Genomic DNA, 13077 nt, shown 5'->3' with positions numbered 1-13077 from the left:
ATCCACCCCCTGAGAGCTGCAGTCTGCTTTCCTCTGTCAAATCGTGCTGTCAAAAACAGAGAAATGTATTCTTTTTACTTATGAAGGTTGAGGATATACATCATATTTCATATCATAATGAGTCTTGATATCTCAGTCTATTTATCGTGGATATGTATAACATAGCAATAGTGAACTGTCCTAGGTCCTGATCCAATCTACAGTCCTTACAGCTACTTAATTTAAAAAAGTAGCCCCAGAGGGAAGAAGCTAGTTTTATAGGACTAATTCTCTAGACGGGGCGTATCTCCTGCACCCTTACTTGGGGTACATGCGATACACCCCCTATCAAACAATGGCTCTCATTGATAGTAGTAGAGCGGATAGTCCGGACCGGGTGGAGTTACACACTTGCCTTTCCAGTACAGGGGAATTCCGGACCTACAAGACTTCTCCACTTCTTCCAATGTTTTATTTTTTTAATTTAGCAGTTAGGATTATTATAAGCCTATAGATCTTTAATGAGGCAGGGCGTGTGACCTATCTGAAGTCAACGGGCAAATTTGTTTGTTTTATTAAAAGAAAAATTCTTATAAAGCAGAAGGGTGTTCGTCAGAGATCAGTTGCTGGACGTCAGAAGCGTTATGCGCTTTGAGAGGAATAAAGGAATAATGATAGGCACAGAGTTATGGGGAAGGGCACGTATATAGGAAATGGCAGTGTGAAAAAATGAGATAAGAAATAGGGTATAGACATCATTCAGAAGCTTAAAATAACCCAGGCACACCTCAAGAAATTCACATCCCGTATGACTTTTAATAAATCTTCTGGCCATGACGCACTGCAGACTACTTCTCAACCTCTTCCATTTGACTGATTAATAGAGAAAGGTTTTTTTCCTCAATGGCTAGTCTTTGACTGCAATTTTTAGGCTCAGCTGCCAAATACAATTGAAAGATTGATTGAAGAAATAGGTCACCACATTTGTAGCCACCATTCTTGTTAACATAATGAAAATTCTAATGTAGTGAAGTAGAGTAGAGAAAAAACAATACTAACAAACTGATTCGCATCTAAAATGTTGCTCACATTTAGGCAATGATATTCAGCTATAATATGAAAAACATGTGAAAAGCATTGATTATTATTTTGTGACAATGTCTAGTGGTGGGATATATTAGACATCAAGTGAACAGTCAGTTCTTGAAGTTGATGTGTTGGAAGCAGGAAGAATAGGCAAGTGTAAAAATCTGAGTGACTTTGACAAGAGCCATATTGTGATGGCTGGACCACTAGATCAGAGACTGTAGGTCTTATGGGGTGCATGCAGCTGTTAGTACCAATGAAAAGTGGTTCAAGGAGTCATAGGTGCTCAAGGCTCATTGGTGCACTTGGAGAGCAAGGACTTGCCAGTACATGGATGTGGGCTTCACTGCAGGGTAGTCTATGTATGACTGAAAAATCACTGAAAATAATACACTAACACAATAGATGCAAACATTATAGCATTTCTGTGCACTTTTGCCCCGCCTATCCCACAGGCGACCTTGATTAGGTGGTACATATCGGTGTGCTTGCTTCTCATTGGTTGCTTGGAGCACACAGAGGTAACTAGGAGCAGCACACTATATGTGCAGGGTCTGCTCTCCTGAATGTAGATGCCCAACAGCATAGGTAGGTTTAGAGTAGGACCTGCCTGACTGAGACCACCTTGGCGTGGGTAGGTGGGCACAGATGTGTTTTGATCAAAATATATTAACTGAGAGTCTTCGATTTTATCACATCAGAATGAGGGCTTAGTCCATATATAATGTTTGCATCTATTGTCTTAGTGCATTATTTTCCATGATTTTTCTTTTATGAATGTAGCCATGCACATCTGCATATTCATGTATTACATCATGCAGGATGGTTTTTTAAATCTTTTTCTGTGATTTTTGTTTAGTGTCTGTATGATTGACAGCTGACCCATGGTGGTCAGAGACACTGATACAGAGCAAAGAGGGTTCAGGAAAAGCCAGAGGCAGTCCAAAGTCAGGGCAGGCAGAGTAGATTTTAAATGGAGTCACAGTCCAGGAAATGGGAAGAAAGTCAATACACAGGCAGATAACAGAAACAGCACACCTATGCTACAAGCTACAAAACCTATTGTTCAGACACATTCCCACAGGGAAAGGAGCCTAAAGTAACCTAGAATTGCCAGCCATTGGCTGGTGAGCATTAGGGTGCATGCTGGCCCTTGAAGAAATGGAGGGCACACGCACGCTCTATGACTGCCAGCATGCAGTCTTCAGTCTGCATGGAGAGATAGAGCAACAAGCGCTGATCTATTAGGAGTAGGGGGCACAGCAGGTGGCAGGTCTGGTGCCGCAGGGACAGGCGAGTACAGCAGCTGCAGGCCACTGCTGTAAGACTTACCTGGGGAGAGGTGGTACCAAGATGCATTACTAAAGAAAGTAAGCCACCAGAGGCAGTGTATAGCAGAGTATGCCCATTCATGGCAACAGTTTTCCTCAGTATTAACCTCAGGTTAATAATGCCCTACCACGCTGACAAAAATTGTTTCAGAATTCATGATAATAACTTGGACTCAAAATTTCCAAGATTACAACTGGCTTGAGTTTGGGATTGTATGGCATAACAAATCTGAGCATTGGAAGCCTAGGACTTAACACCTTGAGGCCTTATGCACACGGCCGTTGTGTGCTCCATTCCGTGCATTGGGGACTGCAATTTGCGGTCCCCAATGCAAGGGCAATGTCCGTGCGGGGCGGCCGGGACGATTGAGATCCATTCAACTTGAATGGGTCCGTGATGCGTTTGCACTGTAAAAAAAAATAGAACAAATTATTTTGTGGTGCGGAGGCATGGCCAGAAACTCTACGGAGTGCTTCCGTGGGGTTCCGATCCATGCTTCCGGTCTGCATCTCTGTGATTGTGTACCCATTCAAGTGAATGGGTCTGCATCCGTGATAAGGACCCAGCCATTTTTCCCCTTAAGGACCAGGATGTTTTTTGCAAATGTGACATGTGTCACTTTATGGCTGCTTTCAGACAAGTGTATTTGCAATGCGTATATATAGTCCAGATTTAATGTACCAGAATCCGCTGCTAATGTTAATGAATTGAGCTATTCAAATGGGCGTATAATTTCTGCCAGTATTTGAAGGAAGGAAGGAAGGAAGGAAGAAATACGCATGTAAATCCTGATAAAATCCTAAAGCAATCCTGATGACAATACTGATGGTATATCATCAGGATCCTGAGCCAGAATACTGATGGATTTCAATACGCTCATCTGAAAGCGGCCTTTGTGATAATAACGTTGGGAGGCTTTAACTTATCTAAGCCATCCTGAGATTGTTTTCTCGTTACATATTGTACTTCATGTTAGTGGTAAATTCGAATCAATATGTTTCACCTTTATTTATTAAAAAGACCAAAATTTAAAGAAAATTTTTAAAAATCTGCTATTTTCTAAATTTTAATTTCTCTGCTTTTAAGACGGATAGTGATACCTCATAAAATAGTTATTAGTTAACCCTTTCATGACCAAGGGTCATTGATGCCCCAGTGCCCAGGTCAAATTTTATAAATCTGACATGCGTCACTTTATATGGTAATAGCTTTGGAACACTTTTATTTATCCAAGCCATTCTGAGATTGTTTTCTCGTGACACATTCTACTTCATGATAGTCATAAATTTGAGTCAATATAGTTCACCTTTATTTATGAAAAAATCCCAAATTTACCAAAAAGTTTGAAAAATTCGCAATTTTCAACATTTCAATTTCTCTGCTTTTAAAACAGAAAGTGATTCCTCATAAAACATTTATTACTTAACATTCCCCATATGTCTACTTTATGTTGGCATCATTTTGGAAATGTCATTTTATTTTTTTAGGAGGTTAGAAGGCTTAGAAGTTTAGAAGCAATTCTTAAAATTTTTAAGAAAATTTCTAAAACCCACTTTTTAAGGACCAGTTCAGGTCTGAAGTCACTTTGTGGGGCCTACATAGTGGATACCCCCATAAACGACCCCATTGTAGAAACTACACCCCTCAAGTTACTCAAAACGAATTTTACTAACTTTGTTAACCCTTTAGGAGTTCCACAAGAATTAAAGGAAAATGGAGAATAAATTAAAAAAATTTCACTTTTTTGGCAGATTTTCCATTTTATTACATTTTTTTCTTTAACACATTGAGGGTTAACAGCCAAACAAAACTCAATATTTATTACCCTGATTCTGCGGTTTACAGAAACACCCCACATGTGGTCGTAAACTGATGTAAGGGCGGCACGGCAGGGCGCAGAATAAATGGAGCGCCGTATGGTTTTTGGAAGGCAGATTTTGCTGGACTGGTTTTAGATGCCATGTCCCATTTAAAGCCCCCCTGATGCACCCCTGCAGAGAAACTCCCAAAAAGTGACCCTATTTTGGAAACTGGGGGGATAAGGTGCCAGATTTATTGATACTATTTTTGTATTATTTTTGCATATGCCTTTTTGATCGCTTGCTGTTGCACTTTTTGTGATGTAAGGTGAAAAAAATAGCTTTTGCAGTGTTTCACCTGAGGGGGTTAGGTCATGTGATATTTTTATCGAGCATGTTGTTACGGATGCGCCAATACCTAATATGTACACTTTTAATTTTTTTATTTCACTTTAACACAAATAATGCCATATTTGAAATAAAAAAATGATGTTTTAGTGTCTCCGTGTTCTGAGAGCTATAGTTTTTTTTATTTTTTGAGCGATTTTCTTATGTAGGGTCTAATTTTTTGCGGGATGAGGTGACGGTTTTATTGGTACCATTTTGCGGGACATACGCCTTTTTGATCACTCGGTGTTGCACTTTTTGTGGTGTAAGGTGACAAAAATGGCTTTTTGACACAGTTTTTATTTTTTATAGTGTTTATCGTACGGGGTCGATGATGTGATATATTTATAAAGACTGTCGTTACGGACGCAGTGATACCTAATATGTGTAGTTTCTTTTTCTTTTTAATTTTTTACAGGAAAACGCTATTTATTTTTTTAAATTACATTTTTATTTTTTTTTTATTTTTTTTACTTTTATTATTTTCAATTTGTTTTTTATCAAGTCCCACTTGGATCTTGAAGATCCAGTGGGGCTGATGGCTGTACTATACTTTGCAATGCTTTTGCATTGCAAAGTACAATACTATCAAATGTCCTGTAGATGGCAACACCGGGCGCTTTTGCAAAGCGTCCGGTTGCCATGGCAACCATTGGGCGCTGCCATCACAGCGCGGCAGCCCCGATGGTTGAGAGAGGGAGCCCCCTCCTTCTATTAACCCCATGGATGCCGCTACCGCGGCATCTAAGGGGTTACAGCAGAGTGTCAGCATACAGCTGACACTCGCTGCTGATGTCGGCGGCTCAGGAATAGAGCCGCCGACATCAAATAAAGCAGGGGGACCGCATAGGGGGCAGGGGGCACAGATGGAGGGAACGCTGTAAAGGGAGGGCATGGCCAGCAGGAGGGGGCACATTTGGGGGTTGATGCATGTATGGGGGGACCGCATCAGGGATACAATACATGGATGGGGGGGCGGGGATCGCATCAGAGGCAGGGCTCACAGGAGGGGTGGGGGGGTTGAAGGCGCACAGATCGGGGGGCAAAGATCGGGGGCACAGATCAGGGGGCTTCATTACACATTACCTGATTTCAGGCTCTGATCTGCAGAGTGCAGATCAGAGCCTGAAACCAGCATTTTAACACTGCCGCAATCCGATTGGCTAGTCTGCACAGACTAACCAATCGGATCGATTGCCGGCAAGGGACCACTCTGATTGGTCCCTTGCCGGCATTACTAGACTGTATGGTGTCCCTGACATCTGCAGTGCAGGGGAAGAAGCTTTAATCCAAGCGCTTTGCAGTGCTTGGATTAAAGAACTGCCTGACGTCTATACACGTGGTAGCTGAACGGGGCATGTGCAGCTATCACGTATATAGACGGATTGCGGTGGGGAAGGGGTTAAAATTCCCCATATGTCTACTTTATGTTGGAATCATTTTGTAAATTTAATTTAATTTTTTTAGGATGTTAGAAGAATTAGAAGTTTAGAAGCAATTTTTAAAATTTTTAAGAAAATTTCTAAAACCCACTTTTTTAAGGACCAGTTCAGTTATGAAGTCACTTTGTGGGGCTTACATAGTAAAAACCACTCATAAATGACCTCATTTTAGAAACTACACCCCTCAAGTTATTCAAAACTGATTTTATGAACTTTGCTAACCCTTTAGGTGTTCCACAAGAATGAATGGAATATTTAAATGAATGAATGTAATTATTATTTTTTTTTGCAGATTTTCCACTTTAAAGGGCTTCTGTCACCCCCCAAAAGTCATTTTTCATTTTTGTGCTAATTAAAATTCTTATAGTGCGATTATTCAATATATAGTGCTCTTACCCTTATCTGTTGTCTAGTTTCTTTAAAAACTGCACTTTTATAATATGTTAATTACCTGGCTACCAGCAAGTAGGGCGGTTACTTGCTGGTAGCCGCCGCATCCTCCTTTCAAAAAAACTAGACAACAGATAAGGGTAAGAGCACTATATATTGAATAATCACACTATAAGGATTTTAATTAGCCCAAAAAATGAAAAATGACTTTTGGGGGGTGACAGAAGCCCTTTAATTCAGTTTTTACTGTAAGGCAGCAAGAGATAACAGCAAAAAAAAAACAAAAAACTCAATGTTTATTACCCTGCTTCTGTGGTTTACAGAACCCCCCCCATATGTGGTCATGATGTTTGGGCACACGGCAGGTCTCTGAAGGAAAGAAGAGCCATATGGTTTTTGGAGGCCAGATTTTGCTGGAATGGTTTTCGGTCACCATGTTACCTTCGAAAAGACCCTGAGCTACACCCCTCAAGGATTTTATTGATGGGTGTACTGACCACTTTGACCCCCACAGGTGTTTGGAGAATTTAGAAACACATGGCTGTAAAGATTAAAAATTAAATTTCCTCCACTAAAATGTTGCATAAGCCCCCCCATTTTTCATTTTGACAAGAGATAACAGGATAAAAATCACTCCAAACATTTTCTCCTGAACACAGCAACACCCTATTTGTGGTTGTAAACAAATGCATGGGCACACAGCAGGGATCAAAATAGAAGGAGGTGCAGTACCGCAGACTGCCTGCGCCTGCGCAAGGTAGAAGCTCCTGAGGGCAATAGCTTTAAATTTGTCACTGGGCTCGGCGCATGCCCAGTGACACATTTGAAGCTGTTGCCCTCAGGAGCTTCTATATCGAGCAGGCAGTCCACGGTACTGCGCCTGCGTGAGATTTCACATAGCGGAGCGGGGTGGCGGCAAAGAGTTTGGGTGTGAGCAGTTACTTATGCTGGAAGAGGCATGCTTGGGCTCTAAAGGAAGGCGGGCTGGACACTGTAGGGGGGAGTTACTGGGCTCCAGAGAAGGATAATAACGCCCCTCTGGGCATCTTGGACACTAATTTTCATAACATAAAAAGTGGATTTCATTGCTAATGAAACCATGAAACAAAAAATGAAGACTACAGCAAGAAATAAGGTATTTTATTGTACATGGCAGTAGTAACACTTTAATATGCTCAAAGCAGGTGACAGATTCCCTTTTATGCGGCAACACCCCATATGTCGTCATAAACTGCTGTATGCACACATGTGAGGGCTCAGAAGAGAAAGAGTGCCATGTGCATTTGTGACCTAGATTGGTGATTTATACAGCACTGGCCGATAACTCCAGAGGCTTTGAGGTGAAAAAAAATAAAACCCCCAAAAAGTGACTCCATTTTGGAAGCCACACCCCTCACAGTATGTACCAAGTGCCCAATGTGCTGTGCCCAAAGTGTGCCAGTGTGAAATTCCCTCGTATTATTATTCCATGCTTCCTGGTTTTATAAACACCCTTCATGTTGCCCTAATCTTCTGCCTGGACAAACCATAGGACTCAGGAGTGGAAAAGCACCATGTGCATTTGAGGTGCATTGTGATAATTTTCGCATCTTGTGCTGACAGCTGTAGAGGCTCAGGGGTGAAATAATAAATGGAACCCCCGAGAAGTGACCCTATATCAGGAATTACACACTTTAATGTATTTATTGAGAAGTGGAGTGAGCATTTTTACTCCATAGATAGTTTGCAGAAATTAATGCACAGCGGACTGTACAAAGTGAAAATTGCAAGTCTTCCACAGATATCACATTTCAGTGCCTGTGTGCTGTGCCCAGCATATACCATCTGAGACACACCATGCCCTTTAAAATGTTAGGAGGGTTCTACTGGGTACTGAAATGCCATAAATGTGGAGGTACACTGCAGTTTTGGAGGGTTCAGAAGGAAAAGAACGCCATTTGGCTTCTGCAGAGCAGATTTTGATGGATTAGTTTACTGGTGCCCTGTTGCTATTGAACAACCTCTGGGGTTCTAGTACAGCCATTTTCTGAGTTGTTATCATCATTGGGTCTAAATTAAATTGATCGGCACTCAACATCTGTTTCACGCTGAATACATTTAATCGATAAAAACAAGTGAAATATAATACATAAGCATAAATAATAACTTTCTTATAAAATCCGGAAATGTCAACTAAAATAAATGTACTTGCACTTCGTTAAACGCAAGGTTGGATAATTAGGCAACCTGTGCCAAGAACCGCCGTGCAAAGTCCTTCATAGACACTATTCAATACTGCATCATATTGCAAAGTTCACAGTGTTTATCCGATTTTTTGATGTTAATGCAATTTTGATGCAATTTTTGTAATTAATCCCAATAGATTAAATTTGCAATGCCGGCAGGCCTTAATGCAGATATGGAATTTTTTGTTTTTTTGTGAAATTTTAGGGCGGGGTCTCTTCACTGACGCAGAACCCCGGTGATCTTTTAAACCACGGGGTCTGTCCTTAGAGAAGGGAACTCGCTCCACTACACCTTTCACACCCTTTTCACAACACCTAATTCTGCTATCAATATTGTAAGGTCTATATTTTCAAGATGCAACAGTGTATTGACTCATGAATACATAAGTTGATGGAGGATATCTCCCTCCAACTCTGGACAAAAAAAATGCATAAGTTCCCAAAAACTGCATGAAAACTGCAACTAAAACGCACATGCTTTTTTTGGCTCTCATTGTTCATTTTGCTTATCCTGACTATGTGAACACACATGCACAACTGAATAGGTGTTTATATAGCGATTTGCATTTGAATTGATTTAATCCAAAGGGATTCAAATCTCAAACAGGAAAATCCAATCCGGAGATTCTCCCAAACCCTTTAGGTGGAGTTATGTGATATATAAGGGGTATCCTTGGCATCATTATTACACCACTGAAGAAGGAGCAGGCATAATAAAGCTCCGAAACGCGTCTGGTTGCCAATACAATACCCCAATATTCACTGGAGGACCGATTATATCATGCCGGCATAGATAACCTTTTGGAAAATTACAGAACTACTACAGCAGAGAAGAAAATCGACACACAAATTCCTACTCCCTTCACCATACAGCCAATAGTGGAGAAGCACAGAAACTTCAAATCCCAGAGATGACGATGGGAGTGTGAAACCTCCACTACAGCTGCAAATTAGCGGTGATCTCACGAGACATCGATGGGATCTCATAGGTAGGCACAGACCAACTTTTCAACACGTGGGATGCCACAAAGTGCCCGATCATTAGTGAGTACCGCACAAGTTTATGAAGGTTTATTACAACGGAATTGAATGTGCATAGATCTGCAAACGAAAATATTGAAATTCCATCATTAAAAAATCGCATCATTATTAAGCAGACGAACATTACGAATATATTGATGCGATTAGCTTTCATCATTTGCGATAACAGTGAATAGTCTTTTATGTGGACCATTGCACAGTGTTTTATCATTCAGTAAATACCGCAGGAATCTGTAAAGGTCTAAATCAAGTTGTGTTCACACTGTGAGTCGAATATATTTGGATTATGTACTGAAATCGCATAAAAATCGCACTAGTATTAAAAATCGGATGAACATTGGGAACATTATAATTTGATGCAGTCTATGTAGGACTTTGCACAGCGGTTCTTTGCATAGTTTTGTTTGCCTAATTGTTCTACCATGCGTTTAATGCATTGCAAATTGAATCTATTGGGATTAATTACAAAAATTTCATCAAAATTGCATTAACATAAAAAAATCGGATGAACACTGTGAACATTGCAATATGATGCAGTATTGAATAGTGTTTATGAAGGACTTTGCACAGCTGTTCTTGGCACAGGTTGCCTAATTATCCAACCTTGCGTTTAACGAAGTGCAAATACATTTATTTTAGTTGACATTTCTGGATTTTATAAGAAAGTTTTTATTTATGCTTATGTATTATATTTTACTTGGTTTTATCGATTAAATGTATTCAGCATGAAACAGATATTGAGTGCCGATCAATTTAATATACAATTTATTTTTTCTACGTGACTGGAGGTGTCATATGGATCAGAGCACCTACCATTATCTCTGGGTTAGTTGTGCCACCCTATATATATTTATTCATCATTAGTTCTAGTTGATCAATTTTTTATCACTTTTTATTTAGTTTTTTGGGAAGCAAGATAAACAAAAGATAGTGATTCTGTCACTGCTTTTTATTGTTTTGTTATTGTGGTGAAACCATTAAGTAAAAATGACACATTATTTTTATTTTGCTGGTCAGTGCGATTACAGAGATACCAATTTTATATAGTATTTTTATGTCTTACCAGTTTTACACAAAGCATTTTTGAAAAAAAAAATCATGTTTTTTGTCGCCATATTCTGAGAGCCACATTATTATTTTATTTTTCCAATCGTCTTATGTGGGGCTCCTTTTGTGTGGGACGAGTTGATGTTTTTATTAGTACCATTTTGGGGTACTTAGTACTTTTTGATTAAATTTGCTATGTAAGGCAAGGTGACAAAAAATTCCTATTTTGAGACAATTTTTTTTTGCGGTGCTCACTTGAGGGGGTAGATCATATGATATTTTGATTGATTCGGTTGTAACAGACACAGAAATACCTAATATGTCTATTTTTTTATATTACACATTAAAAGCTTTTTGAAAAAATAAATCATGTTTTTGTGTTGTCATTTTCTAAAAGCCAATTTTTTTTTTATTTTTCTGCCTTTTTTTTGTGTTGGGGCTAATTTCTTGCGGGATGAGTTGACGTTTCCATTGGTACCATTTTGTGGTACATAGTACTTTTTGATCACTCACTATTTTGACAGTTTTTATTATATATATTTTTATGACATTCACCTGATGGGGTAGATCATGTGATATTTTGATAGAATTCATTGTTACGGACGCAACAATACCCAATATTACACAATAACAGTATATTTTTTTAAAATCCTGTTTTTGTGTTGCCATTTTCTTAAAGCCACATTTTTCTAAATTTTTGTCCAATCGTCTTATGTGAGGGCTTGTTTTTTGGCGGGATAAGTTGACATTCACATTGGTACCATATTGGGGTACATAGTACTTTTTGATCACCCACCATTACACTTTTTGTAAGGCAATGTGACTAAAAAGGGCTATTTTGGAACAGTTTTTTTTTTCCAGCGTTCATCTGATCATCTGACATTTTTACTTATGTCCCACTATGGGACTTCAACATTTCTGGGTCTGATCTCTATTTCAATACAGCACAATATATCTGTATTGCGCTGTATTGAACTGTCTTATAGTGTAAGACGCTGACAGTTGCCTTGGAGACCCAAGCCCTGGGGCTGGATCTCCTGGGCTTCTGTAGCTGGCACGGGGACCCGATGGGGATGTACAAGCTGCCGCAAACCCCCTGCATGCCGTGGTTAGCTTACAGGGGGTTAATCCACCGGCATCAGTGTTTTCACCAATGCTGGCGGATACAGCTGTCAGCCGTGCCCCTGGTGCTGATTGCGGCAGCGCATGTGGGGCAGCCGGTGTACTCTAGGACGAGAATGCTCGCCCTAAGACATTAAGTACCGGCCAGTTAGGACAAGAATTCTTGTCCAGGGTCGGCAAGGGGTTAAAGGGTTTTCTCACTTCAGCAAATTGCATTTATCATGTAGATAAAGTTAATGCAAATCACTTACTAATGTATTAGATTGTCCATATTGCCTCCTTTGCTGTCTTGATTCATTTTTTCATTACATTATATACTACTCGTATACAGGCGTTATGTCCACCCTTCAATCCAGTAGCGGTGGCCGTGCTTGCACACTGTAGGAAAAAGCATAGACACCACTGCTTGATTGTAGGTTGGTTATGCAGTGATCTCCTGAGGAGCAGGTAGAGAGGATGGAAGTGGTAGTGGCCCTGATTAGGTGTGTCACGGTGTACTCCCTCAGGCTGTTGCTCCCTAGAAATTGGTGCAGGAAAGGTGGTTTGAAGAATCAGTCCAGAAGTAAAATTATGATAGTCTATCCTTACCCAGTGTAAAATATAACTTGTGTTACATCCAGCAATATTAGGTACAAAGTGCAATTTCTGTCACCGGATAATGAGGTATGGTGGCTGAATAATTGCCAATTAAATGGCACAACAGATGTGCCGTCTTGCTGATGTCCCTCTCTCTTTCTGGCTTGTAATTGTGTCTAATAGCAGTATACTGGTGCTTGTGGAGATAGGTGTCCACTGTGTGATACAGGCTTGGAGTTAGACTGGCCTGGATGTTGTTTAGGTGATGGGTGTCAGACCTGTATTACTTCACCTGCAGCAGGGTCTGTAATGATTTGGTTTACTGGTCAGCTGCTGACTAACATGCTGCAGCTGTTAAGATGGAAGCAGTTTTGATTCTGTGAATCCCTCTGGAGTAGTGGTCTCACAGGAGAATTGGGAAAGGTCCATTCTACAAGGAGCTCAAGCATGGGCTTCCACTGCCTGCACTTGAACTCTCCCTCATTGCAGGAGGCAGGACCAGCCCACGCCTACCTAGAGTGGAGGAACCGGTTGGTTTATCCCTGTCCTTGCCAACCATACCTCCTCTGCTGGTGTACAGGACATAACAAGGCATAAACATAACAATAACATAGCAACTGCAGATACCCCCAGGACTGGGGTACTGCAGTC

The sequence above is a fragment of the Bufo bufo genome, chromosome 3 (assembly GCF_905171765.1).
Source record: "Bufo bufo chromosome 3, aBufBuf1.1, whole genome shotgun sequence".
Taxonomy (NCBI): Eukaryota; Metazoa; Chordata; class Amphibia; order Anura; family Bufonidae; genus Bufo; species Bufo bufo.
Note: the sequence above shows the minus strand (reverse complement) of the source record.